Source organism: Pristis pectinata, chromosome 3, assembly GCF_009764475.1.
Source record: "Pristis pectinata isolate sPriPec2 chromosome 3, sPriPec2.1.pri, whole genome shotgun sequence".
NCBI lineage: Eukaryota > Metazoa > Chordata > Chondrichthyes > Rhinopristiformes > Pristidae > Pristis > Pristis pectinata.
Window position 1 is genome coordinate 79,511,521 of NC_067407.1, and position 27,092 is coordinate 79,538,612.

General features: G+C 44.2%; 1 protein-coding gene across 4 annotated transcripts in view; it reads left to right on the forward strand.

The window, feature by feature from the left end:
* Window positions 1-3,098: 3,098 nt before the first annotated feature.
* The window catches only part of LOC127568508 (pleckstrin homology domain-containing family G member 1), a 155,109-nt gene continuing 131,115 nt past the window's right edge, over window positions 3,099-27,092 (forward strand). For 3 of the 4 annotated variants that reach the window (XM_052012344.1, XM_052012346.1, XM_052012350.1), the window contains exon 1: window positions 3,099-3,247. The gene's annotated coding sequence lies outside the window, so the exon portion shown is untranslated. Of the gene's footprint in view, window positions 3,248-19,910; window positions 19,953-27,092 lie in introns of those variants that run through there. The other variant, XM_052012345.1, reaches the window with a different exon arrangement.

The window sequence follows — 27,092 nt, forward strand, 5'->3', positions numbered from 1 at the left end:
CATAGCTGCATTTCTGACTTGCAAACTGTCCAGGTTGCAAACAGTTGTCAGGAACAGAACCCTGTCGCAACCTAGGGAGGATCTGTATTGTATTCAGTTCTGTACATCACAACTCAGGAAGGGTATATTGATCTTGGGAGGGGCAATAAAGATTCCCAGACTGACACTGGCATTTAAAGGGTTAAATTATGAAGCGAGATGCCATAAACGTGCTAGTTATTCCCATGAGTTTATAAGGTCAAGGAGGAATATGATTGTGGTGCTCAAAGTATAAAAAGATTCAACAGGGGAAGTACAAAGGAATTATTTTCTCTATTGGGGAAATATCCAGAGCAAGATGTCAGAATCCTAAAATTAGAGCCAGGCCTTTTCAGAAAAGGGATACTGGAAATATGGAATTCTTCCCTAAAAGGCTGTGGATGATGAGAGGTAATTCGAGCTTTCAAGACGGAGATTTTTGTTAGGTTAGGGTATCGAGGTTTATATTAAAATAAAATGCCAGGAAGCGCAACTGAGGTATAAATCAACTGTGACGTAGTGGAGCGGTGGCAAAGGTCCAAGAGACTGAATGGTCTATTCCTGTTCCTGTGTTTTCAGCTCCTGGTCATCTGCTGCACTTTGGCATTACCGACACTCCACGGCAGTTGGAAGTTATGTGTAAGTCATTATAAGTCGGACGTGATTGTCTACAGGTTATTCTCTTTAGTTTAGGGAACATTGAATGAAGAGGAATTTCCATAATAGGGCAATGACCACTCAACATCAAATGCACTATGTCACCCTGTGAATCACTTCTGCACATGTCCCTCTGCTACCTGTTAAATTGCAGGACTGTGAACTGGAATGTAAAATTCTAAATTTAGTCACCGTACTGCAATTTCACCATCTTAATTATCTTTCAAAAATTGGCAGTATACTTGGACATATCAACTAATTAAAAAACTAAATTAGGAACCTTTTCCCTGCAGTAATGTACATTTTGTGAAGGTCATGTTATGGAATAGGTACTAAGGTCTGTACATATTTGTAATTGAATGACATAAATCAAAAGGCAGCCAGAACAAACTCCACTCCAGAGATTGAATTGCAGAACCTAGGTTGTCACCTTTGGTGCAGTACTGAAGAGTGCTGCACTGCAGGGATAAATCTGACATTGAACCCTAAGTAAAACTAACTCAGTATCCTAGCAAACACTTGTTCTTCACCTACCATTAATAAATTTGATGATCAGTCCCCTGCTGTTTGTGGGACCTTGTTGTCCACAAATTGTTTGCTTTGGAGTTTAGAAGAATGAGGGGTGATCTTATTAGAACATATGATATCCTAAGGAGGCCTGACAAAGTAGATGTTGAGATATTTCCACTAGTGGATGAATCTTGAACAATAAGACATATTACAAAGTAAGTTGGTGGTCATTTAAAATGGAGGTGTGCAGGAATTTTTTGCAGAGAGTGGTGAATCTCAAAATGTGAGTGTAGGTCATAGAATTGGAACCAGGACTATAAGTTTATCAAGGATGTGTTCTTTCAACTGGCACCCTTTACACCCACAAACATGGTTGTGGATGCTAGATCACTGGGGGCATTTAAAGAGATGTATACGTTTTTGAAAGGTTGAGAAATTCGGGGCTAAGGGGAACTGGCACAGAGGAGTTGAGGTCTGGGGCAGTTTGACCATGATCATATCAAATGGCAGGGCAGGTGTTCGTGCTGCTCCTATTTTCATGTGTTCTTGTACATTACCTATGTAATGACATTAACTCTTCCTGTTTGCTTGTAAGACAGTTTGTAATGTTTGCAATTGTAAAATATATTATATAAGTACTCTGTAACCCAATGCTTGCCTGATTCCTTGCTGACTGGAATTAACTGACAGAAAGTTGTTTCTGTTTGAAGGGACTAGACATCTCTTTCACTACACTTTTAATGATTTTGTTTCAAAAAATAAGAATTTGTATTCTATAGAAGGGAAGGATCAACTTAAAAATTGTTGGAATTTTTCTGTTGTAAGATTGGGCAATTCAACAAGGCAACTGACCTCACAAGATAGAGGGCAGGATGTAGAATTGGAACTAAGACTTTCAGTTTATCCAGTATGTGTTCTTTCACCTGGCACCCTCTACACCCACAAACACAACTCAAACTGATGGTCCTGAGTTCCAGCAATGCTACTGGATTTATCTTGTGGTCCAAAAGCCCTAATTACACTTACATTTGTCCAATCTAACATCTTACTGAGTATCTACCACAGGTGGTAACTGTGCATGTGTTAACTGGAGTTCAGGGGATGGTACCCTTGATTTTGAGTCTGATTCAAGTCTTACTCCAAAGGACTAAGACATAACCTGAGCTCAGTGGTAAGGGAGTGCTGATCATTGAGACCAGTCCAGGTAAAGGGCCTTGACCCAAAACGTTGACTGTCCATTTTCCTCCACAGATGCTGCCTGACCCACTGAGTTCCTCCAGTAGTTTGGGTTTTTTTGGCCCAGCCTCCAGCATCTGCAATGTCTTGTCTCTCCAGTGCACTAACACAGCCTTTACTTCCTCCCAAAGAAGTATTGGCCAAATAAACCTACACGAGGACATGTTCCTTTAACTTCCTTGCTCCAGGTTGGCATCCGAGCAGTTTGCACTGCAAGACCGATGATCTGAAATATTGACAGCATCTCACAGTGGGAGAGCTTCAACTGCTTACTTGCACCTTCTAGTGGTTTGCAGTGGCGCTGCCACATTTAGAGGTGCTCTGGGGTGCAGGCTGGAGCTTTGCTCTGTTATTTATGCAGCGCCTAAGTCCGAAAATGGAGAAACTTAAAGAAAACAAAGTGATTCTGATGAATTAGGCACAAGTGGTCGAGACACCAGGAGCCAAACGCCCTCCAGATGACGTATTTAATAAAATATATTTCGGGGTCTCTGGGGATAGTCGTGGAAAAAAAAAGTAAAGAAAGTGTTTAAGACTCAGGTTAGGGGCCAGGGACATTCCTGCTTATTACTGCATTCTGAGCATTGTGGTGATGTGACTGCAACTCAGCTGTACGGCTGGCTGATAGCCAGGGAGGCCGATCCAAGCCCTTTCAGTAAGTGTGCAGCTCTAGCCAGCGGCTGTACTGTAGCTAGGGAGTGGCGTCGGAAGACTGGAGGATATGCACGGTGTACTAAGGCTCAGCTCTCGCACCATTCAGAAGTACCTCATTGTTAATCGTCTGCAGGAGCGCGGCGGAGGCTGTGGACGGAGTTTAAGGGGCTAGGTAAGTTTGCAGCGATTTTTATTTTCCTAGTGGTCGTTTAACCACAGCGGTGAAGGCAGAATGTAAAGTTTGCCACATGCATGAAGTATTTTGTAAAGAGAGCTGAGAAGTGCAGGCTCAGCAGTAACAGAGAAGCTTTCCTATCTTGGGAGTTGATGCAGCGCCTGGGTGGGGGTGAAGCTTTGCTTGATGTTTGTGGTTACAAGCAGTGATTATTCTGCAGACATCTCCAGATCAGCGGATATGTTAAATGAACCTCTTTCTTTTTGAAGACACGGCACATTGACGGTTTTAGCATGAATCACTTTTCAGAAGCCCAGTCTGAGTTCTCACGGTGCTACCTCTGTTCACGAGCAAGTAGAACCAGCTGCAAAATGTTTAAAGTGCGTCACTTGATGGGTAAAGTTTGAAGCCCCGAGCCAGTATTAGCTCTCGCTTTAGGGAACGGCTTCTGGAAACTGCTAAACACTTTAAAGGGATGTTTTGGAAATCTAAAAAAAATACAATTTTTAAAAATTTACATCACTTTCCATTGTTCAGAATCTCTGATTCAAAAACTTTATTTGGAGCAGGTTGTGAGCTGTGGCTCAGTTGATCTCAGATTTCAGCCAGAAGGTTGTGAGTTCAAATCCCAGTTCAGAGACTTGAGCTCAGAATTTAGACTGACGATCTTGAGGGTGCACAGCCCTGCCTGAAGGGTATCTCTCACGTGAAACGTTAAACTCTTACCTCATCCGATGCCTAAATTGGACAACTAATCCCATGGCAACAGGCAAGGTTTACATAAAAGAAGGCGTTTGTCTGATGTCCTAGCTAATATTTGTACCTCAATAGCCAGTATCTACAAAGGATTGTCTGGTCATTAGCATGCTGTCAGTTGTGAGACCTTCGCCAAAAGTCTTCTTCCTACTAACATCACTCCTCAAAACCTTCACTCGTCACACACCATCTGGGACATGCCCTTCTTCTCGTTACTACCATTAGGGAAGAGGTACAGAAGCCTGAAGACCCAAACTCAACGATTCAGGAACAGCTCCTTCCCTTCCACCATTAGATTCCTGAATGATCCATGAACGCTACCTCATTATTCCCTTTTTTTGCACTTTATTTTTGTAATTTATAGGTTTTTATGTCTTTGCACTGTACTACTGCCACAAAACAACACATTTCATGTCATATGTCAGTGATAATAATTCTAATTCTGAAACAAGATTGCAACTCCAAACATCCTCTCCTATTTAAAGTTCTTGAACATTGCAAATCCATGACCATCATTCCCACAATTCAACACCCAATACTTTTTAATCAGTTTCCTTGCCCCTGCCGCAAAGGCCACGTTAAACAGAATTGCAAATGATGCCCTCTTTGGCTGTGATTGTGGCATAATTTTGTTCTTTGTCACACTTAACACTCTGCGCCCTTTACCATTGGACGAACTTTATCCCATGCTGTCTCTTTATGGAACTTGCCTGGCTTCATTCATTGTACATTATCCACAATAGCTTTTGTTTGCACCTCTCTGCCATTATCTCTGGACTTCTCCACAGATGTCATGTCTACTTCCCTTTCATCATCATCGTATTGACCCTTGGAGATGTCATTTATAGACATGGTGGTACATTCCACATATACGCTAACATCCCTCAGCTCCACCTCAACACTATCTACCTTGACACCCTACTGCCACTGTGTTGTCAGACCATTTGGCCTCCTGGAATCTGCACTTGCTGAATCACAAGTATATTCTTCCTTGGCTAAGGAGACCAGACCTATACATAGTATCCCAGATGCAATCTCACCAGGTTTGGATAAGCTGCAACTCCCTCCAATTAAATGTTGGAAATACTGCAACTATCATAACACCACCATCTTTTCAACTCTGGACCTTTTATCAAGGAGTTCTTCCCCTTTCCTGACTACCACCTCTGGATGAACCAGTCTCTTTCTCACATTGGTGTCTTATTTTGCCTTCAGTTATATTTACATACTATCACTGCTTCCACCCATCTCTGCTACACTGCCCAATTCCTGTTGGACTACTTGTCTTTGTTTCTGTTATCTTCAGACATGACCTTCCAGGTCATTCCTGGCTGGTCCCACGCTGTTCATCCTGCACTTCAGCAGGTTCTGGTACACCCTCTCCCACACGAGGACTATCACCCATTCCACATTCAAATTGTCGCCCTTGCTGACCTTTACTGCACTAACCCTATATCCACTGGTTCATGTAAAATGAAAATATCAATCATTTTCTATGTCAAATATACTTAGTAAGTGGCTCTCTGTGGACAGAGCATTCCAAGAATTCACTGCCCTCTGGGTGAAAAATGTTCTTCTCTCCGTGCTAGATGACTGACCCTTTCTTTTGAGGCCATGACCCCAGTTTCTATACACCCCAGGCAGGTAAACATCAACCATCTTTCACCCATGTCAAGCCCCATGAGAATTTTGTATGTCTCAAGGACATCACCTTTCACTCTGCTGAATTCAGAAGAGCCTTGACCCAGTCCACTCAATCACTCCTCATGTGACAAAACACTCCATGCTGGGAATCTGCACTTGCTGAATTGCAAGTATATCCTTCCTTGGGTAGGGGAGACCAAACCTTTTCAGAATAACCCTGATGCAATCTCACTAGGGGTCTATATAATTGAAGCAAGACATCTCTAGTTTTGTATTTAAATTCTCTCGCAATGAAGACCAATATTGTTTGCCTTCCTAATTGCTTGCTCTACCTGCACGTTAAGTGGTTCATGGACAAGGACATCCAAGCCCTTCTGAACACCAACACCTTTCAATCTCCCCGTCATCTCATCATGCAACATTTCCAGCCCTAAAGCCAACACCACCCCCCCACCCCACCTCCCCCCCCCCCCCACCCTCCCCCCCCCCCCCCCCCCCCCCCCCACCAAGAGAGCTCTCCATTATGCCTACTTTGGCCATTTGTATATCCCCTCTCTTTGGCAATCGTACTTGAACTTCTTTGACTCCACCTCCTAAAATCTAATTCTTTAGCTGGTTGTCTTTTTTTTAGTCTTATGTAAAGTATATTGGAATGTTTTCCTACATTAGAGGTGTAATATAAAAAAAAATTTCAACAGTGCTCAGTGGAAGCTCTCCTGCTTCTGAGTCTTATGGCTTCAAGTCATACATGAGCAAAATCTAAATAGCCCTCCAGTGAAGGACTGTTGCATTGTCAATCTGTCTTTTGGATGAAATGTTAAACCAAGGATTCGTGCTGCTTCTCTCTCAGATGGTAATATTTTAAAGCTGAGCTGGGAGTTGTTCCCAATGTCCTAATAATAATTTGACACCACTAAAATTTATCTCTTCATTGGACACTCCAATAAAAAGCAAAATGTTAATAGCCTGATCCCCACCAAGATCTGATGATCAGCTCAGTATTACTTTGCTTTTTGTGGACTTGTCCTTGTGCAAGCTTGCTGCTACATTTTCAGGAATGACTTCACTTCAGAATTGTTTCATTGGCTGTAAAGTGCTTTGTGAAGTTCAAAGCTTAGTGCTATATGGATGGGTTTCTTTGCTTATAAATGGAGTTTGTCAGCAATGTCTGCACAGGAAATAAAAGTGCAACTTAATAGGTTTGTTCTTGAGCTGGAACAGTACGTGACTCTGTTTCAGTTTATATTAACAAATGAGACAACTTTACACATTGGATGGGGCTTTTAATCTTATTTTCATAATTGATATACAACAGAGATATTTCTTTGTGATGCTTGTATCACAATATTGGTATCGTATCTTCTGGGACACAATATTCAAAGATGTTGTCCTGATTAAGGTAGTTTACTCTGGTAGAACCTATTCCGCGAGGTAACGGACAAATTGCATTTGTATATTGTGTTGCAGGGCAAAGGGGCTCTCGACACATCGCAGGACTTCAACAAAGTTTGACATTAAATCGTGTAATAAGGTATTAGAGCAGGTGACCAAAAGCTTGGTCAAAGGGGTGGGTTCAAGGGGGCCTTGAAGGCAGTGAAGTGTCAGAGCATTACATGACCACATGTCCCCCAGCAGAGCCTTCCACTCCACAAAGTGAATGGACTTTCCATTACTCATTGATTGCTTTTGCGATTATTGGTAAAACACAGACTTTTCCCTCATGAATATTTTTACAACTGATATTTTAAGGAAAGCTCAATTATTTCAATGACTTTGTGATTTTTTTTCTTCTCTCTGAGGTGTTGCTTGCAGCTGCCTCCTGGAGTTTAAACTTGAATCCTCAGAGACTCCAGGCTAGTCCTGGACTAGATTGATGAAGAGCCATTGGCTCTTACCCTGGAAAGTCACCAGGCCATGGATGGTCTGATTCCTATTCAGGTAATCTTTGATGAAGCATTGGGCCTTCTAAATATTACCCACTGGCCCCTTCCAGACTATCCTATTTGAACAACTGCCCAAGAGAAGGAATGTGAGAACTGCCCTCATTCAGTTCAAAGATGTCTGCTCCCACTCTCGTATGTCCATCAGTTGGCAAATAACATCAGAGTCACAATCACATCAAATTTGGAACATTATATTCATTCTGACAAAATGAATTTGTGTTTAGACACTGTAATTGTGCCATCGCAATATCCCAAAGAATTCCACAACTGGTGATGCACTTTTCAATTGAACTGCATCAGCCAAGGTTCCGCAACTGGTAGGTGAGAGGAGTGACCCACTAGTTTATTTTAATGATCTTGGTTGAGGATTGACTAGAACACAGGAAAGAACATCCCAAAGGCATGCAGGTCAGTAGGTTAATTGGTCACTGTAAATAATCCCTAGTGTGTAGGTTAGTGGTAGAATCTAGGGGGAATTGCTGGGAGTGTGGGGAGAATAAAATGGGATGAAAGCAGGGTCAGCATCAATGGATGGTTGATGGATGGTGCAGACTCAGTGGGCGGAAAGGCCTGTTTCCATGTTGTATCTCTACAATTCCATCTTCCAACTGGAACACCAAATTCTGACTGCCACCCCTGGTGTTGCACTGAGGGAGTGCTGCACTGTCAGAGGTATTACTTTTAGGACGAGGATGTTAAACCATGGTCTTATGAAGCATTTTGTCAAAGTGGAGTTTATTGTCATATGCACAAGTACATGTATGCACAGGTGCAATGAAAACCTTACTTGCAGCGGCATCACAGACACAGAGCAACATCAAAGCAGCATTCACAAGAAAAACATAAACATAAATTATACACAATTTTTACAAGAAAGAACACAATTAGAACAAAAGAAAATCCCCCCATGCCATTACACCCAACACCCCCCAAACAAGCAAACTTGAGTGGGGCGGGGGGTGTTGGGTGTAATGGCATGGGGGGGGGGGAATTTCTCCTCATCTTATAGCTAGTGTTGATCTCTCATCTGAAATTACTGAAACAAGTTACCTTTTAATGATATTTGTGGAAGTGTTCAGTGCCAAGAGAACCTGCCACATTTCCTCCAACAGTGTCTACACTTCATGTAAATGGCTCGCATGCCCAACTTTCTTTTCTCTTTCAAGTCTCCAGTATGAAACTACACATTAAGATTTGATTTTTCTCTTTTGATATCAAGTTACACAAGTGGTAGGCAAACTCTGAGGGTAATGTCTGAACAGTGCCAAAATGATTCCCAGGTCAGGAGTATTTTGTTTTCTTGTGGTGTCTACAGATTCAGCCTGCAAATTCCTAAACAGCTATGTAAGAAGTTACCAAGGATCCCAGCCTCTGATCCCTATAGGGGGTTCTAATGATAAGCTCCCAAATGTTTAACTCAAGCCTCTGTTCCTTACCATGAAGTCCTGTAAATTCTTTTACTTAACAGTAGAATTTAATCTGAGTGCTTTTTATTTCTCAGAACTGCATAAAACTTGGAAATCAAACCACCTTGCCACCTGGTAGCCCTGTTCCCAACAAGGAGAGAGGTGAGGGGGAGAGGGAGGGAGAGAGTGAGTGAGGGGGAGGAGAGAGAGAGAGAGAGGGGGGGGGGAGGGAAGGAGAAAGAGTGAGTGCTATTGTAAAGTAAAAGAAGTTACAGAACTGATTTCCCACTCTGGAAATTGGTGCCAGGCATTGAAATAAATACCGCTGTTTCTGGACATGCCATGCATGATTGGTTTCTGTTTTTGATTATCAGCCCTGGTATCTTCCATGAGCAAACCTTTTACCTAAAGGGCCCTAATCCTGCTCTGTATGCTTACAATCACTGCACCAACAATACTACTGCACAGTATCATCCCATTTGTACTTAAAGGACATTGTTGTCCTCACCAATCACAGTGTGTCTAACATAGGAAGGAGAAGGAAGGATGGATAGGGAAAGATAGAGAAAGCTTGAGGAAATGTGAGAAAGAAAAATGAAGGAAGATTTTGTATGTACCCAGCCTTTCATAATCTCAGAACATTTCAACCTGCTTTAAAGCTAGTAAAGTATTTTTGAAGTCAGTCTCTGTGGTGTTGTAGGGAAGCACAGCTGCCAATGTGCACACAGCTGGATCCCACAAACAGCATTGATTTACTGCAAAAACAAAAAATGTTGGAAATACTCAACTGGTTAGGCTGCATCTGTGGCAAGACAAACGGAGTTAACATTTCGGGTCAAAGACCCTTCGTCAGAACTGTGAAGCTGCATGGAGGGTGGGGAAGGGGGGATGAATCTGACGGATAAAGCTGGGGTGACCATGTAAACAAGATTATCTGGTCAGTGAGTGACTGGGAGCAGTTAGAGAGTGAGAACATAGACGGGAGAACCTAGACAAAAGAATGTGGGATTGCAAAATTGCCGAACAGGAGGACAAGGCCCAGCAGGTTGGGTTGGGTGCACCCTCCATGCCCATAGAGGAAAAAAAACAAACTGAGTCAATGTTACAGATGGATGACTGATATAGACCAAGAATCAAGTTACCTGAAGTTACAGAATTCAGCATTGAGTCCAGAAAGCTGCAACGTGTCAGATGGAGGATGAGCTGCTGTTCCTCGAGCTTGCATTGGGCCTCACTGTGCCAGTGCAGGAGGCCACAGACCAACAGGTCTGAGTTGGAGAGGGCTGGGGGGATTAAAGTGGCAGACAACAGGAAGCTCAGGGTGATCCCTGTGGACTGAATCCAGGTGCTCTGCAAAACAACCACCCAACCTGTGTGTGGTTTCTCAGTTCTAATAAAGGGCCTTCAACCTGAAATGCTGGCTCTGTTCCTCTTCCCACAGATGATGCCGAACCTGCTGAGTATTTCCAGCACTTTCTGTTTTTGTTACAGAAAAGCTCTTGTCCTGCAATGTCTTGAAAGCTTTATATAGAGTGCACACTTCCTTTGACACACTGACTTCCTGTAATACTTTCCTGACCACTGCTTGGTAATCACACTCCGATTGTTATAAGAGACACTGTCATGGGAAGTGTCTGGCACTGTTGTAAAAGTAATGCTTGAACAGCAGAATTAACTTCAGCACAATTTATCAGATCCTGTAGGCTGGGTGTAATGTCCTCAGTTGAAAGAACAGCAACATCAACTTGCATTTCTATTGCTTTTAATGTTGTAGTGAGGTATTCCCAGGATGCCTCATGATTGAGTCATTTGACAACGTTTGGTACAGTGTCTCTCAAGGACAGCTGACCAAAAGGTTTGGCAAAGAGGGAGGCTTAAAGGAGGATCTTAAAAGGGGGGATAAAGAAGGCAGAGATTGAGGGAGGGAATTCTGAAGCTCGGTCTTAGAAGGCTAAAGGACACAACATGGAGGTTGCACAAGGATCCAGAATTGGAGGAGCATGTAGCTGAGAGAGGATTGGAGGGCTCGAGGAAGCCGGCAGAGACTGGGAGGGCTGAGCCATGAGGTTTATGCTGAAGGAGGGGTAGGAGCTAATGTAGGTTGGCAAGCACAAGGCGAATCCATCAGGAAAAGGAAAACAAAATATTGTACATCTTGGAAAACGTCTGGTCTGCTCCAAGGTCGTGGATCTGGACGCAGAAATGTGGTGGAGAAGTGTTGTTGTCAGATGCTGACAGCAAGTCATGCAGACCTGCCTCAGATCTTAGCGAGGGTTTGTTCACGCAGCAAGGCTTCATCATTGTTGTGACCTTCCGGAGATGTCTACCCCACTCCAGTGGCGGTGGAGGAGCTCGCTCAAGGGCCCCAAGACATAAATAGCTTTTGTTTCTAAACTTGTTCCTCTGAAGAAAGTAAGAAAATAGTTTTTTTAACAGAGGGCAACTTAGCATCAATTACCTTCACCTTGCTCCATTGAGCACCTTTGCTGTGAATCCATGCCATCTCTCAACTGCTAAGTGTTCTGCAGGCCCTCATGAGGACACATTGCCTGTGGTGAGCTGGGACACTTGCCCTCGCCCCTTCTTGATGGAATAGGACCAAACAGTAGGCTCCACTCAATCTCTCACAGGCTGGAGTTTGTTGGGGGCACGTTAAAGGAGGCAGATAACTGGTGGATCTGAGTTCCTCTCCAACTTTCATGTGTGTGTGTTGACCAGCGCACTCCCTCCTCTGCCCCCACCCACCCCCCCACCCTGAGCTGCCACAGAGGGGCCAGTTCACCATTGCTCATCCTCCTCACTTCACTGGAATTTTAGACACATATCACACAATGTGTTTGTTTAACACTAGCTATTGCTTGCCACCATTCTCATATTCACTGGAGAAGGTCAGGACCTGAAGGTCGGGTTGTAGAGGCTCATGGACGGTTCAGCCAACCGAGATGCTGTTTCTGAACTGACAGAGTCCCCCAACCCAGTCAGAAGTTCCTCGGAATATTTGGGACCTTCCCAGATTTGAGCCGATGTTACTGGGGATTTCAGAGCAGACACTGGAGTGAGCTCCAGATCGCTGCGGGTGGAAAGCCCCCCCACACACACCCACCTCTGAGCCCCCACCCCTCAGAGCCTCCCCCGGGGCACCTGATGTCACAACTGTGCATGTGCCTAGTTGGAGCCTGAGGTCTACAGCCTGAAAGGTGTCAGGGTCAGATTAACCCTGAAGTTCAGAGTTCAGGTCACCGGTTCAAAGCCCACTACAGAGGCTTGGGCTCATATCCCAACTGATACTCCACTGTAGCGCTGAGGGAGAGCCACACTGTCAGCGGTACCCTCTTTCAGTTGAGATGTTAAACCTAGATCCCCAACTACTGCCTCAGGTGGTTGTAAAAGATATTTGAAGAAGAGTAAGAAAGTTAGAGTAAACAGCATGGCAACATCCGCTCTGTGTGTGGGCATTTAGCCCACCAACCTGCGTATTGTTGGGATGTGGGAGGAAACTGGAGCCCTGGAGGAAACCCCCGTGGTCACAGGGAGAACATGCAAACTCCACACAGGTAGCATCCGAGATCAGGATTGAACTCGGGATGCTGAGGCAGTAGCTCTGCTAGCTGTGCCATCCTGACGCGGGGCTTGAACCCACAAACCTGGCTGGAGGGCTGGCGCTCATGATTGAAGAGCATCAATTAGGCAACTTGGTCGGCTTGGGGTGAAGGGCCTGCTTCCACACTGTATTAGCTCTGTGACTTTATGATTGATTGATTTGACGGCATTTACAACCCTCGTCATTGGCCCAGCTTGAGGATGCCCTGAGCAAATAAATGGGTTGGTCATCCCAACCCACTGCTTGAGGAAATCAAGGGACAAGTGTTTGTACCTTTTAAGGAGTTTGTACGTTCTCCCCGTGTCTGTGTGGGTTTCCTCCGGGTGCTCCGGTTTCCTCCCACGTTCCAAGGACGTACGGGTTAGGAAGTTGTAGGCATGCTATGTTGGCACCGGAAGTGTGGTGACACTTGTGGGCTGCCCCCAGAACACTCTACACAAAAAAAAGATGTATTTCACTGTGTGTTTTGATGTACATGTGACTAATAAAGATATCTTAAGTGTAAGAAAGTGGCTCTGAGGTAAAAGATCAGCCATGATCATGTTGAATGGTGGAGAAAGCATCAGAGACCAAATAGTTTACTGCTGCTTCTATTTCTTATGTTGTGATGAACGCGGGACATGTGTGAAAGAAAGGACATTCAAGCAGGGCTAAGAAAGCAGCTGGTTTACGGGGCTGCTTGGGAGCTCGGAGATGACTGTATTTACTCTGGCAAGTGAACCAGCGTTGGACACAGTTTCCTGGTTTCACAGGTGCTATGATCCTTTCTGGCCTGTCAAGGTGCCCGTGGCAGAAGTCAATTGTAGCTGAATGGGGTCAGTTTCCTCTTGGAACATAAACATATCCCCCAGTCACTCAGCAGAACTTGACTTCCACTATTACCTTCACAACGGCCAGCCCACTCCACTGGTCTGTGCTGCTCATTGGCTCCCACCTACCTGATCAATCCCATGGTTAGCAGGACTGAGGTGTGAAGGGAGATGGGATCAATTAGTCTTACCTTCACTAGAGTTTAGAAGAATGAGAGGGGATCGCATAGAAACCTACAAAATTCCAACAGGACTGGACAGATTAGATGCAGGAAGGATGTTATCGATGGCTGGGGAGTTCTGGACCTGGAGTCACAGTCTAAGGATGAGGGGCTGATCCATGTTAGACTGAGATGGGGGGAAGTATCTCCTCCCAGAGAGTGGTGAACCTTTGAAATTCAGTTAAAGCCAAATCATTAAACTTATTCAGGAAGGAGTTGGATTTTGTACTGAAGGCCAGAGGGATCAAGGAATACAGGGAGAAAGCAGGAACAGGGAATTGAATTTGGATGATCAGCCATGAAGTTACAGAATGGTGGAGCAGGCTCGAAGGGCTGAATGGCCTATACTTATTTTCCATGTTTTGCAACCGAAAGCAATTTCTTCTCCATTTGAAACGTCACAGGTTTATCGGCTGCTCTCTAATCCTCGGAGAGTTGCACCGATCTCCATGGATCACAGTAGTGCCAGTGGGTGTAAATCTTGAGTGTATTTACCAATCTGTGGTACTCTCATCCAAGTTGGCAAGGAACTTGGCTCATCCCGCGGATCCTCCCCAACCCTCTGATCACCTGACCTGTGACTGAGATCATGAAGATTTGGAATAAATGTTGCCCGGTGCCACTTGGAAAAGTGTTGGTGAGGCAGGTGTAAGGCTGTGGTAAATCAGGCACAAGCAATTCATATTTAACCCGGATTTGAGACATTTTGCAGGAGCCTTATCAGAAAAACAACTGAGTTTGATCTGAGGAGAGAACAGTTCTTGGAAGCATCTTAAAGGAGGAAAGATGGAGATGTTTAAAGGAGGAATAATGGATGGAACTTGGAGGGGCTGAGCAGCTAAAGGCACGGCCACAGATAATGTGTCGAAGGAACAGAGCAAGAGACCTGAGGCTGAGGAATTCTTTCCTTGGGGGAGGAGGTTGTTGGAGCTTACAGGGATTGGGAGTGAGACTGTGGAGGCATTAGATCAGCTGCATTCCATTGCCTCTTTCATTGTCAAATTGGATCTAGATGGTTCCTACGAAAATTGAAATTCAATCAGATAAGCAGATATTGGTTGAGAGAGAAATGTTGGTCAGGACATCACCAATCTTTTGTTTTGCAAAGCTGCCACAGGATCTTTTGCACGCATCTGAGGTCAAAGACGGTCTTGAAGATGAGAGGGAGATGACATCTGCCCACAGTCCAGGATTCCCCCAGTGACAGCCCAGTGACAGCCCAGGTTTCATTGTCAAGTCTCTGGAATGGGGTTTGAAACCACAATCTTCCAACACGATATGCAGCAGTTGTCCCTATGATCCATAGCTGACACCTTACACGTAAAATGTGATGAGAAAGAGAATATTGCAAGCAACAGATTCCCTGAACCCCACACCCATCTCACTGCTGTGATGCTCCCAGAAAATAAATCTCTGATTCCTCATGAGAACATTAACTAGAAGCCATCTAAATCATAGGGTCCAGTATTGGAGGTCTGTGGATGGTGTAGGGGTCCTGTAATAGAGAGAACTGTGGGTAGTGTATGGGTCCAGTAATGGAGAGGTCTGGGGTAGTGTAGGGGCCCTGTAATGAAGACGTCTAGAATGTCGTACGGGTCCTAGAATGAAGAGGTCTGGAGTGGTGAAGGGTCCTGTTCCTACCTTACAGGGGCAGGATCAGCTGAACACCTTCATGTAATTGAGCAGTCATTTAGGCCATTATGTGAACTCCGTCAGGTCCTCCCTCCTGAGTGAGTGAATGAGGATTCTGCATCTGTGTCTAGAGCTTTCAATACAGTTACAAAACGTCTCTGGGGAACACTCAAGTAAATTTTGTCCTACCACTGCACTGTATAGGCCTGGACTAGTGTGGGTTGTTGTTGGATTCTTTATCTGGTGTACAGGAGTTCATGAATTCTTCCTTTTTCTCTTCTCCACCCATTCCAGGGTCATGAGAACATATGAAGTAGGAGCAGGAATTGGCCTCTGCTCTCCCCATCCCTGCTCCTCCTCCCAACTATGGTCTGACACTTGTTTGATCTTCTGCCTCTTCTGCCCTATCCTCATCTACTTTGGTTTCACTGGATTCCCAAGATTTTACTCTTGAACATGCCCTGCTGCTCTGCAAACCTGTCCCTCTGAGGGAGAGTGTTCCAAACATTCACAAACCTCTGAACGATGAAATTCCTCCTGGCCTCCATCCTTAATGCCCAACCGCTTGTCCTGAGATTCTGACCCCAAGTTCCAGACCCTCCAGACAAAGAGAAAGAGCTTCTTGGCGCCAACCCTAGCAGATCCCTTCAGAATCGAATGTGAGACCAATGGGATTGTTGACCACTACCTGATGGGCCCCCCCTCTTCCACCATGGCAGTCAGCTGAGCCATTTTCTATTTCATCTGGGGATCCAGGATGGAGCAGTCTGACAGGTTACGATGCACAAGTCCCCAGACAATGGCGGGGGGAGCGTACCCAACATTACTCTTGTCCTAATGGACACCTTTGTGTGTGGCTGCATCAAGCTGTGCATAGAACTGGAATATGCAGAGACTAAGTGTCATTTCGTGCTGAGGTTCTAGCTGTTCCTGGCGTTTCGAAGGATGGGCCTGGCCTCGTTGCTGTGCAGCGTCCCAGTTAGTTGGACATTGCCACACTACCTGTCCGTGGGAAGGTTCTTTCAGTAAAACAAGTTGTTAGAACAAAGTTCTGGCTTTTGTCTCATACAATAGTTCACTTATAACTCTGCGATAACCTTACAGCAAAGAAGGGGGCCACTTGGCCCTTCATGATCGTGCTGATTCGTTCATCGATCTATCCAATTTGAGCTGCAACCCCTCTAGAGTTAATGTGTAATACTGTTAACAATAGTCAACTCTAAAACCTTTGACAGGGAAGTGGAGTTGTTACAGCATGCTCTAAGGTAATTTGCTTAACTAATCTTCACTGATAACATCTCGCTATATGCATCCTGATCATTTACATATATTTAAAACTATTGGTATTGTTTAAGTCTGTACGTGATCTCCTTATTCCAGCAAGTTTTTGGCCAATTTTCCATGTTCTGCTTCCTGTGCCTGAACTAGCACCAAGTCCTGTTCGCCCTTTGACCTTGTGCTCACTCACCTGCATTGGTTTCTGGTTAAGAAATACATAGATTTTTAATGTTATAATTCCTGTTTTGAAGAATCCTCCTCTGTAATTACCAGCTCTCTTGAGTTGGTGATGATCCTCCAATTCTAACCTTGTGAGATCCCTAAATTTAATTGTTCTTACAGGGTCCTTAAGTCTGAACCTTTCTGGTTCTCTGTCTCTCTCTCCTAATTTAAGATGGTCTTTAAAACCTCCTCAGACCAAGCTCCTTGCCACTCATCCTGATATGGCTCCGTGCTCCTTGATAGTGTTTCTTTGATGACACTAAGAATATTCTGTTCTGTTAAGGAAGCTACGGAAAGGCACTTTGTTTTGTTTACAGACACAGAATGAAACAGAATCAACGACTGGAGTAACTGCCTCTAGAATTTTCAGGTGGATTCCTTTTTGAAATCTACTCTTGAGCAGAATGAAAGAGGTTTCCACAACTCGGGACAACTACCTTTAGAACTAACAATCTGCTTTAGCAATTTAGTCATGCAGGAAACAAATCAGCTGATATGTGCCTGGCATATGCTCACAACCAACAGGGTGATAATGTTCCAAGATATCTGTTTTCGTTCTATTGGCTATTGGGCAGAAAGCAAAGAGTGGGAATAAACAGATTGTTCTCAGGTTAGCAGGCTGTGACTGGGGGTGGGGGGCGCGCGGGTGTAAGGTTAACACGAGGTTGGTGCTTGGGCCCCAGCTATTCACAATCCAGATCAACGTTTGGCTGAGGAGGGCCAAATGGCACATTTCCAGGTTTGCTGATGATATGAAAGTGAGATTGTGAGTACAGAAAAAGATGTAAGGAGGCTTCAAGGGGATATAGACAAGCTGAGTGAGGGATTCCTCAGCATGGCAGATGAAATATCATATGGAGCAGTGGGAAGTGATCTACTTTGGTGCATATAGAGTTATAGAATTATACAGCATGGGCCCAGCTCGTCCATGCTGACCAAGTTGCCAAACTGATCTAGTCTCATTTGTCTGCATTTGGCCCACATCCCTCTGGACCTTTCCTATCCGTGAACCCGTCCAAATATCCTTTAAGTGTCATAATTGTACCCGCCTCTACCACTTCCTCTGGCAGTTCGTTCCATATACACACCACCCTCTGTGTAAAAAAAAAAGTTGCCCCTCCAGTCCCTTTGCCCTCTCACCTTAAACCTTTGCCGTCTAGCTTTGGACTCCCCTACCCTGGGGAAAAGACCGTGGCTGTTCACCTTATCTATGTCGCTCATATGATTTTATAAACCTCTGTAAGGTCACCTCTCAGCTTCCTACGCTCCAGGGGAGAAAAGTCCTAGCCTATCCAGCCTCTCATAATGCAAACCCTCCAGTCCTGGTGACATCCCAGTAAATCTTTTTTGCACCCTTTCCAGTTTAATGACATATAAGAGAAAAGTATTTGTTCAAAGGTTACAGCTTAGATCGTGTTGATGTTCAAAGCGGCCTGGGTGTGCTTGTACACAAGTCATTGAAGGCCAACATGCAGGTGCAGGAAGTGATTAGGAGGGCAAATGGTATGTAAGCCTTTATTACAGGAGAATTTGAACACAGGAGTAAAGAATTCTTGTTGCAATTGAGATCGCACCTGGAGTATTGTGCACAGTTTTGTCCCCTTGCCTAAGAAAGGGTGAACTTACATAGAGGGAGTGCAGCGCAGATTCACCAGACTAGTTCCAGGAATGGCATGTTTCCCGTCTGAGGGGAGATTTAGTAGACTGGGACTGCATTCTCTAAAGTTTAGGAGGATGAGACGAGATACCATTTGAAACTTACAAAATCTTTGAAGGGCCTGACCAGCTTGATGCAGGGAGCATATTTCCCCTGGCTGAGGAGTCTAGGACAAGGATGAGGGGGTGGCAGAGTTTCAGAACAAGGGGTAGGTTTTTTAGGACTGAGATGAGGAGAAATTTCTTCACTGAGGGCAGCAAACCTTTGGAGTTTTCTGCCATGATCAGCTGTGGAGGTTCAGATGTTGTGTTAATTGAAAACAGAGATCGAGGGGATGAAGAGATGTAGGGATTGTGTTGGAAAATGGTGCAAAAGATCAACCATGATCTTGATAGATATAAGGTAGATAGATATTTATTTATTAGTCACATGTACATCGAAACACACAGTGAATTGCATCTTTTTGCATTATTGAGAATGTGCTGGGGGCAGCCCGCAAGTGTCGCCATGCTTCTAGTGCCAACGTAGCATGCCCACAACTTCCTAACCTGTACGTCTTTGGAATGTGGGAGCAAACCGGAGGAAGTCCACGCAGGCACAGGGAGAACGTACGAACTCCTTACAGACAGCGGCCGGAATTGAACCCGGGTCGCTGGTGCTGTAATAGCATGATTGGTGGAGCAGGTTCGAAGGGCAGACGGCATACTCCTGCTCCAATTCAGTATGATCTTGTGGTTAAGGGATAAAGATTGGCTGGTACAGCGAGGGAAAACTCATCAGCGAGAGAAAAATCTTTATCAAACCAGCTTCATGGTGTTCTGCTTGGGTAGGCTGATCTGGCTTGAACTTTGCTTCTGTAAAACAGTACCTCTGACAATGTGGCACTCCTGGATTACATGAAAGGCACAGCGGTGCAGCCAGTAGAGCCACCGCTTCACAGCTCCAGTAACCCAGCTTCGATCCTGATCTCTGGTGCTGTCTGTGTGGAGTTTGCATGTCCTTCCTGTAAAAACGTTTTCCCCAGCAGCTCCGGTTTCCACTCACATACCAAAGACTTGCAAGTGGGTAGGTGAGTTGCCCCTAGTGTAGGTGGATGGTAGAATCTGGGGGCAGTTGATAGGAATGTGGGGAGAGTAAAATGGGATGAGTGGAGGATTAGAGTAAGCGTGTGCTTGATTGTCGGCATAGACTCGATGGGCCGCGGGGCCTGTTTCCAATGCTCTAAACAAAATATACAACAGCAAATTGGTGTCTTGGTGTCTCATCACAAAGCAGAAGTGGACAGTTAGTGTTGGGGTGATGGTGTTGCTGGCTTTGACCCTTCTCTATGAGAGGGCCTTAGCAAGGCAAGAGTCTGCTGGGTTTATGTTAGCAGTGATCCAGTTGACAGCAAATACTGGCCTGTCAATTGGTTTATTCATTTTGTTATTTATTGATGTTTTATTATTTACTTAGCACTGAAGCCCTTGGTGTTTGCTTGGCCAGGGATGAAATATTTCTCAAGACGCCAATCCTTTTTGCAAGTTTACCCAGGTAATTTGTATACTTGTTTGCCCTGCTTCCCATTAATGTTGACAGCTCTCCAAATGATTTCCATGTCCTTCTTGTTTTTCATGAACCAGGGGCTTTATTTCATAAGTCCTTTCTAAGTGGAATTCTTCTCACAAACTTACCTTCTGGCTAAAATTTCCTATGCCTATTTACATCTGGCGCCTTGTAACCGTGGCAGCTCATCTGTACTCCAACCCTAAAGCTGCATAAAAATACCTTCAGGTCCAGCTCTGATTAAGTAAAGGTATTTTTTCCAACATGTCCTCCAAAGTTTGGGGCTTAATGAAAGAACTGGATGGTGGTGGTTGTGATTAGGATGAGCTAACACACAATAGGAGTGTAATATAAGCTCCCCAGAATCTTGAGGTGTCACCCAAGAGTCCATGACAATAGGTGTTCGCTTTTGAGAAAGATGCTACAGTTGACGCCAACTTTAGGTGCTCATTTGCTCATTAGAAGGAGTGCCAAGAATAGCAACCAGACTGCTTGCAGCTTCTACTGAAGTGGGGGAGATTGACAAGATTTTTTTATTGTGTAAAACAGAACTGAACATCTGGTTTCCTTCTGTTGCCGAGGAAAAGCTGTTGGCGGGGGTGGTGGCAAGGGGAGAGGAGCTTGTTAAACTGCTCGAGTTGATTATTAAAGTGTTTTACACAAGGGGAAAAGAATACAGAGAGGGAGGGTGCACGTCTGATTGTATGCTGCTGATACAAGCTGGAGTGATGAGGTGCAGAGGCTGATAAAAGTTGAATAAAGGGCTCCCCAGTCTGCCTGCCTTTTCCATATGCATTCATTCACAGCCCACCCTTCTGCTGCTGGTAAAAATAGGTTTTGTTTTGAGTTACTTTGGGAGTACGAAAGCAGTCTAATTTGATGACTGGTAGAAATAAAGCGCTTAATCAGGCCATTTCCTACTGAGATTGTTGAAACGGCTGCACGAATACTGAAGTTACAGAACTGAATTAAACTGCAACATGATGGATTGATTGACTTTGTTCCATGAGTAAAGAAAGGGCCATTGAAACAATGCTCGGCATTGAAGCACCACAGCAGGAATAGGCCATTTGGCCCTTTGAGACTATCCACTGCACAGTCAGCTCGTTGCTGAACTGCATTTCAACTCCTTTACCTATTTTGTTTTTTTTTCCCTTAATACATTTACCCAACAAAAGTGTGTTTGTCTTGTTATGGAATGTCTTGATTGAACTTTCCTCTGCAGCTTTTTAGGGGAGTGGACTGTTGATTTCCATTAATCATTGTGTGGTGAATAACTTCTGGCATCACTGCCAATCTAGAGTATTTAGTTTGCAGTTTTAAGTTCCTTCTGCAGGGACCTGAATTACCTCACCAGAGACAAGTGCTCTTTTAATCATGTTGAGCACCATAGAGTTGTAGAATTGTACAGCACAGAAATGGGCCCTTCAGCCCACCACGCCCATGCCAAGTTTTTTGCATAACTATACTGTCCAATTTATAGAGTCATAGATTGCCTGTATTAGGACCGTATCCTTCTAATCTTCCTAGACCTACTAATCATCTACACTTTAGTCAGTGTTACTTATCCTCATAGTCAAAATCCCGACAGTTGTGATGAGTCCAGGTCATGGGGCATTTGGAAAAGTCCTGAAGATGTGATTCAGCATTGTACCATTGGGAGAACTTCCACTGAGATGGTGCCTTTCATAATGCAGAATGCCCCAAAGTTGTCTTGCAGCCTATGGTTTTGAAGTGCAAGCCCAGTGTCCTGTCTGGATGCATGACAGCTTGGTACGACTATTGCTCTCTGCATGAGACTGCAAGAAATTACAGAGAATTGTGAAGAGAGCCCAGTCCATTACGAAAACTAGCCTCCCCTCCATTGACTCTGTCTACACTTCCTGCTGCCTTGGGAAAGCAGCCAACATAATCAAGGATCACTCCCTCCCCTGGCATTCTCTCTTCTATCCCCTTCTATCAGGCAGAAGACACAAAAAACTTGAGAACATGTACCACCAGGCTTCTGTCCTGCTGTTATAAGACTCTTGAACGGACCTCTTGTACGATAAAGATGAACCCGTGATCTCTCAATCTACCTCAACTTGGTCATTACACTTAATTTGTCTACCTGCACTGCACTTTTTCTATATAACACTGTATTCTGCATTTTCATTTTATTTTGCCTTTAGTACTATCTCGATGCACTTATGTATGGAATTATCTGTCTGGATGGCACATAAACAAAAGCTTTTCACTGTATCTTGGTACATGTGATAATAATAAACTAACTCCAATTCCAGGGTTGTGGTAGCCAATTTGTGGACAGCAGCTTCAATAGAGAACAATGAGTTAAGTACCAAAGTCATCTGTTTCTGTATTTTTGGTTGCTGTTTGGGGTGATCCATGCAGTTGTCTGTCGGTTCAGCGCAGATTAAAATGCACCAGAGGTTCTATTCCAGTGGAACCTTAAAGCAGGAGTAGGGCACCAGGTGAACCTGGAGTTGTGGCTGAAGACTGCAGCAAGATTTGTGGATGACAAGTCAACAGGAGTAGTGAGCTCTGTAATAAAAGCCGAAAATGGTGGAAACACTCAGCCGGACAGGCAGCATGTAAGGAAAGAGAAACAGCTAACATGTCAGGTTGGACACCCTTTGTCCAAACAGAGAAAGAGACAAAGCAAGACTGCCTAGGCAGCGGAGAAGGTGGGGAAAGGCAATGGTAATCGAGGAAATTCCTGTGATAGAGTGAAATAGTGTTGTCGTTATGAGGCAGCTAAGTTCCTTTCTTTTGTAAGTGTTGCTAATGTTGCCATGTCCGGGTGACATTGTATAGTCTGGCCTGAAAGAAAAAGGAAAGGAATGTTGGCTGCAAAAAAGAACTGTCCTGAAACAAACAGAAAGAAAGAGCAAGTTATCTAAAGTTGGAGAATTCGATGTTGAATCCTGCAGGCTACAATGTGCTCAGGTGGAAGGCGAGGTGCTGTTCCTGAAGCTTATGTTGGGTCTTATTGTAACAGTGCAGGGAGCCACTGACATGGGAATATGGGAAAACAAGTTGCAACAAAAAAAAATGAGGAGCACAGGAGCAGGAGAGGGTCATATCACCTCTGGGACCTGTTTCTCCACTCAGTCAGATCCCTAGCCAAGGTCCATATCACCATGAAGTGAAAAAGCTTTGAAGAAGTGAGAACCAAAGGGACAGACATCCCTTTGGATTCTGCCAAGAGAAAGATCCTGGAGGAACATGGAGACAGTTGAGGACCATCTGAGAGGACTTGACACTCCACTCCCATCTCATTGGAGATAACCAAGATGCAGAAGTGACTGAAGCAGATGTGATTTCACCAGTCGGAACGTCTCCAGACTGAATGGTTTGCCCAGTGTGGTTGGGTTAGCCACTAGGGGTTTTCAGGCCGAGAAGAACAATTTTCTCGGAACAATGCCAAATAGCTTTTGAGAGCAACTTGCCGCAAGGTTGTAGAGTCCTACTGCATGAGCCAATCAGCCCATCGCGGCTGCACCAGTTCTGAAGAGCTTTCTAATTATCCCCTCATCCCACCATTCCACCTCTCCAGCTCGTTCCCTGCAACCCTGCATATATTTCCTTGCAATTATATATGCAAATCACTTATGAAAATTAACACTGAAGCTGGTACTTTCGAGGCATGTCATTCCAGATCGTAACTATTTCCTGTATTTGGAAAAAAATTCTCCTCATCTCACCTTTGATACTTTTGTCAATGCATTAAGTTTGTGCCCTCTGCTTACCACCTCTCCAGCTAACGGAAACTATTCCATTTTATTTGCTGCATCTCTCCCCTTAAGTGGGTAGAAGGAGAGTTTCTCTGACTTCTCCCCCTGGTTCTCAGTGCCACCTCCCCAATCTCTCTCCAAGGGCTTGCCCTATTGTCCATAACTGGACACAAGAGCTCAGCTCTCACCCCTGATTTATAAAGGTTTACTAGACTTTCCATATGTTACCACTTATGCATCCTTCAAGTTCACCCATTAAAAGCAACGACTTTGACTAGTCCAAAGACTTTTGAGATGAGGTACTAAATTTTCATGTCTGTCTGTATCCCCTTATCCCTATACCTTCTGTAAGTTATGTCACGGAAAAACTCACTTTCAGTAAATTATCTTACAAGATATATATGTTTAATAAAACATAAATACTAGGCAGCAGGAACAGCTATTAGAGTCACTACTTCACAGCGCCAGAAGCTTCAATTCTGACCTACTGTGGGGCTTACATGTTTTTTCTGTGAGTGTGTGGGTTTCACTCCGGGTGCTCCAGTTTCTTCACATATCCCAAAGATGTGGAGGTTGTTAGATTATTTGGCCACTGTAAATTGCCCCTAGTGTGTAGAATCTGGTTGGAGGGGGCGGAATTGTCGAAAGTGTTGAGAGAATAAAAAAATAGGATTAATGTAGGATTTTTGTAAATGGGTGGTGGATGGTTGGCAAAGAGTCTGTGGGCTGAACACCTTGTTTTCCTGCTGTATCTCTATAATTATGGCTATGGCTATGGCTAGTTGGTAGAGGTGTAACTGCTGCAGATTAGACACTAGAAAGAACACACCAAAGGTCATAGGCCCCAAAAATTGAACTTCGTTCCATGATCATATTATCATTACTATAATGGTGTTTGGTCATTATGTTGATGGCATCGGTGATGAGGAACTTCAGTTAGATGCAGAGAGTCAGGAAGCTGGGAATGTCCTCCAGAAAGGTGAAGGAAAGTTTAGGTAGAAGTACTCCAAATTATTAAGTATATTATTTGGTAAATAAGGTGGACTAGCATATGGACATAATTATTCCTATGGTATCATTTGATGATGAGGATGGAGTCTCCCCATTGTCCTGGCCAGTATTTGTCCCTCAGCGAACATCACTAAGGACAAGTTACCTGAACATTGTCTTGTGGCTGTTTGAGGCTTAACTGGGCACATTTTGGTTGCCTGTTCCTACTTCACAACAGCCAATGGTCATGAGGCACTGTGGCATCGTTCCAGATGCTGGGAAAGGTGATATCTAAATGCAAATCCGTCCTTTCTTTTACAATGAACTGTGTTGGAGGGGTGGGTTTATGCTCAGAGCTCACTATGACAGTCAACACAAATTAGGGGAATTCTTGATAAAGCTTCTTAATTTCACAGGGAATGGCCATGAATGCTGGAGGCCCCTGCAATGGAGTATTTTCAGATGGCAACATTGATATTTGTTGCCCATTCCTGGACCACGTCCTTGAGTGTTTGATATAACTGTTAACTGGTGTAGGTCTTTTCATATGCGTAAAGGTAAGGGCCTGGAAATTTCTCATAGTGTGAAAATACACTTTGAAGCAACACTGCATAGTTAATTTGGTGTTCGGCCTCAAGGAAGTTTTGGTAATCGTTGGTGGGAGAGGTTCTGTTAAGAGCGGGTGTGCTATCATCCCCCACTCGAACACAAAACAACATGGCTTCACGCATAGAAAACCACTGAACTGCAAGTGTTTTTAAACAACATCTGCATACACAATGTTGATAGGAGTGATATTAAAATGGACACGATGTGTAAAGTGTCATGCACCCTTCAATCAGTGAATCGTGGGACACGTGCATGCAAACCAAAGGGTGGGTAACAGTTGTGCTGGCTTAGTGATTTCTTGCCAAGTTGGTGCTCTGTAAGATGGTGGTTCCAGTCGGAAGTCCTGCTGAGTGGGAAGCCTGTTCTAGAACAGGGAGTGGTGTAGGGCATGGACACAGGCAGGATGGAAGTGAGGGGATGCCAGCCTTCAGAAATGGGTCCCTGGGAACAAGTACAGCACAAATTCACCTGAGAAGGATTGAGCCTCTGGAGAGGTTTTTGATGCTGAACACCCCAGCAGCAGCCCAGGTAGGTAGAGGCCTTTCAAGACCTTAACCCCGGAGGTGAGTGTAGCCTTTCTAAGACCTTCTCTTCCTTCTAAGGTGTGGTGCCCACAATCGGACCCAGTGCTTCAGCTAACCATGGATTTACAGCTGTTTGGTGTAACTCTGTTGCTTTTGTTTTCTGTGCCACTGTTTGTAAAGGCACAGACCTTGCGCGTTTTTAAAAAAAACACACCTCAGTTTATTCTTCCACTTTCAAAAGTTTGTTTACACATATTGCCCCCAGTTCTCCATTCCTACGCTCCACTTAATTAACAGTACCTGTGATGCTTCCTAAACCGTACATTCTGATTTCTGCAGCTTCCCTTTTCCACATTTAAGTTCATGTAAAGTTTATTGTCATGTGCGCAAGTACGGTGAGGCACAGGTACAATGAAAAACTTGTGTCACAAACCAGCAACAAAAGAAACACACTGAGCATGATTCAGTGTTAAAAACTATTTTATTAATCACTACTTATGATAATACGTAAAATAAAAGTAAAAATGTTAGTATGTTAGAATTCAAAAATGTTAAACCTCGAACGTTAACCCCAAAACTAAACTCTTCGTGTGTGTGTGTGTGACAAAGTCCAAAACTCCCAGTTCCGGAATAGTTCTTAAAGTTCAGTTCCGCAAGCCATAAGGTGAAACATGAGCAAGGGCTTCTTCAACAACCACCGTTGTCTGAAGATAAGATGTAGATGTAGAAAAACATAGAGAGAGTACATACGAAATCCAAATGTTCCACGATGGAACCCAAACGACACTTCAGTGTTTACTCGGTAGTGACTTCCTCACCCCGAAAAGCATCCGAACCGTGGTCGTCCACACACAAATACCTGTTTCCTTCTACAGGTCAGCAACAAAGTGAACTCCACCGGATTACTTCCAACTTCCATACATGGATTTCAGTGGCAAACACAGTTATTGTTTCTCATCCATCGATAGAGAAAACAAGCAGGCTGGTGTCTCTCTCCCTTCTCTCTCTCTCTCTCTCTCTCCTTCTTCTTCTTCTAACCTCTTCAACAACATCATTACGTCCTTTATCTTCTATTGACGTAAGCACGCCCCACACACACATACACACACACTCTCTATCTTAAAGGGACTTTCACTGAGTCCGTAACACTTGCTTGCAACAGCACCACGGGCACGTAGATTCAGAATATACACAGAACATAAAATTATGTACATATTATACAGAACAATTAAGAAAAAGACTGTAAAACAAGACATTAGTGCAAAAACACA